The 3,108-nt window shown below is 42.3% G+C and overlaps 1 long non-coding RNA gene across 1 annotated transcript; it reads left to right on the forward strand.

Annotated features, from left to right (window-relative positions):
- Positions 1-2,082: 2,082 nt before the first annotated feature.
- Positions 2,083-2,696, forward strand: LOC120896527. The gene is made up of 3 exons (XR_005738437.1): positions 2,083-2,199; positions 2,266-2,363; positions 2,442-2,696. It is a non-coding gene; the product is annotated as an uncharacterized LOC120896527 (long non-coding RNA).
- The last annotated feature ends 412 nt before the right edge of the window (positions 2,697-3,108 follow it).

Genomic DNA, 3,108 nt, shown 5'->3' on the forward strand with positions numbered 1-3,108 from the left:
GAGGAGTAAAAAGTTAATAATTAAAATAATAAGGGTAATTTGCCAATTGTTGCACATCACCCAATTATTGCACACTGCGTTCAAATTTTTGTTTATCCAAATATTAATAAAACATGTATGAAGCCAGCATTTTTACTTAAATATGGTGCATTGTTATCACTTATTCCAAAATTTTATTTTTTTAAAGCGCATATTTTCAAGTTTTCAAATCGCACAAATAAAACGTATTTCGACTAATTTCGATCAAAACGATTTGATTTCTTAGCAAAACCGCAAGAATTGTGCCTCACAAAATAAGGTTTAACTCGCCCTGTGAACAACTTGCTCTTTATAGTTTGATTGTAATCAAACAAATATGACTAGTTTTCACAATTTAGAATCAAAACCTTTGACTTTTTGTAGAAAACGCCTCTTTTAATTCACTGTTTAATGCAAAGTCTATATAATACAGAGGTCGAGTCATCCAGAACATTTGATCAAAAAGCGTGATAAAGTTTTGACAGCTGGATGAAAAAGCTTCTATAGTTTCATCGCAGCATGCATTGAGGTTTTAGTTGTTGTGCATGCAGTGGTCTGAATGCATTTTCGGTAATTTTTACAACATTTGTTCAAAATCTTTGTAGGAGTTAAGAGGTGTATAGCAGGAATTAAATATCCAAGCATCGCGGTAAGGTCAGAAAATAGGAGACGCAAGGAACGGGCAGTGGGTATTACTCAACGGGCAACGCAAAGAAATTTAAACTAAGGCGAAAGACGGAGAGAGAGAGAGAGCGAGAGTGAAAGAGAGAGAGAGAAAGAGGGAGAAAGAGAGAGAGAGACCAAACAATAGGAAAGAGACCGAGAGAGAAGCGAGCGAAAGCAAAAAGCGCAGCATGCAAAAAATCTGACAGCATGTGATTGATCAGTCTTGTGATTAGTTGCGAAGATGAAGGATCGGCAAGTCTGTGTACAAGGCGTATAATAAAATTTTAAGGCCGGGCTACATTGATCGTACTCGCAAGTGTAATTTAGATTTTCGCCAACAATACGTCCACATTATATCACAGAAACATTCGCCATGGAGCTCCTTGTAATTTTTAAACCGGCATCAGATTTGCCAGCTTATCAGCTCGACTAAACCGAGTTCAATATACCAGTAGAATTTACGTTAGCTGATCCTACCTATCATTGTCCTGGGCCCATCGATATAATTTTAGGAGCGGAATATTTGTATCAGTTTTTGCTGGATCGAAAACTGTCCCTCGGTACAAACCGCCCTATGCTTCAAGAGACAATGATTATGTGATTAGTAGCAACGCACCCACTCAAACAGCATCGCCACCTACAATGTGTGCTACAGCTACGATGTCTCTTGAGATACCTATGAAACGTTTCTTCGCCATCGAAAATTTAAGCGAGTAACCTAACTGGAGTGTTGAAGAAGCTGCGTGTGAAAAGTTTTTCACGGAAACGACGATTAGGGATGAGAGTGGTAAATACATTGTGAAGCTTCCATGCAAACCAGACATGATTGGGCGGATGGGTGAATCGCGAACGATCGCATTACGGCGGTTTTTAGCCATCGAGCGTCGGTTAGAACGAGAACCCGCAACGCGAAAGGCGTATACCGAGTTCATGGATAAGTATGTTGCCTTCGTACAACATTATTTGTGCACTTCACGCCCTAGCACCGTATAATTATATTTTACTCGCACTCGCACCGTACATCGTATAAAGGATAATTAAGAAGAGAGCGATCGTCCGATCTGACACCTGTTTTGAAGCGTTGCGCTCTCCTCAAGTAGCAGAGCCGAAGTTTTTCAGAGATTTTTCTGTGTGCCAAAGCGAATGCCCTGTCTTCTCTCTCTAGATTTTGGACAGCAAACCGCCGCGCGTGTAAAGGTGTGTGCGTGTGACGAAAAATGATAGATGAAAAACGCGAGGAGCGGGGTCTGAAGTCTTTCGTTCGTCACACACACATGCATTTAGCAGCGGATATCGCTGGACCGAGTCTACCCATCTCTCTCGATCCACCATGATTTTTCTGCTATCGCGCTCATTCGGGTGTTAGGCATCCTCAGTCTGTCCAGAACTTTCCCTGTGGAAGGATGTACTGAAGTGAGGTGCGATTTCTTGTACAACGTACTTTGCTCATTTACGTTTTGTGCCGTGTTCCTTCTTCCTCAGTTATGAAATGATTTATCCTGGCAAATTGTTGAGGTAAGTTTCTTGCTGTGTGCTTGTGCAGGTACATTCAAATAACCTTTGACGTCTAAAAAGTTACAGGTGTGTGCGCTATTTATCAACGACTGCATGCTGGCCTCGTCAACAATCTTCAAAGTGAGCGACGGAAAGAAAACGTTTTCCAGTTTTAAAATATTAAGGTAAGTTTTGATCTAATCCTATGCGCTAAACTCTCCATAGTAATACATACTAATTACATTCGTTATTGCTTCATTCAGCCCCCGGTGAGGACGTCATTACTCAACAGAAGCCGGTTCAACACGCGCAGCTCCTGTTCATGACGTCATCACTAAACTGAAGCCAGCTGAACACGCGCAGCACGGATGGTACCCCGAGCGCGGTAGGAGGAAGGAAGAACGAGAGGAGGAAGAACGGTAAATTTGGAAGGGGAAAGCGTTCCGCCGTCTACACAGCGGGTATGCCAAAACACATGTGGGAACGGAGAGGGATATTATTCAATAAACAGCATGCGAATGTGTGCATAAAGCAAATGTGAACAGCCTCATCATTTCTATAAGCAATTCGAAAAAGGGGGTGGAGCAAACACATTGGTATGCGTGAGCGGCTGAAGAAACCAGAACGTTTAGATGTGTGCGTGACGGATGGTTCGGGCGCCTGTGGCGAAGCTCTCGACAAGACTGCAAACGAGAGCTTTGTGGAGAGCTTTGTAGGGAGCTCAGATTACACAGGCCGCCGTCGGTTTTTGCGTCCTTGGGTTGGAAGCAGCCGATCGTGTTTGGAGATTTACATTTTTGAAAGTGTGTGTGTGTTACTTCAAGAAGAAATGAAAAATGTTTTACGCATACCACTTCATATCATTGCTGCAAATAATAAAAATCATTTCTCGTCAACGCCGGCCGGCTAAACATCGTTCATAGCTTTGAC

This window comes from Anopheles arabiensis, chromosome 2 (assembly GCF_016920715.1).
Source record: "Anopheles arabiensis isolate DONGOLA chromosome 2, AaraD3, whole genome shotgun sequence".
In the NCBI taxonomy this organism is placed as follows: Eukaryota; Metazoa; Arthropoda; class Insecta; order Diptera; family Culicidae; genus Anopheles; species Anopheles arabiensis.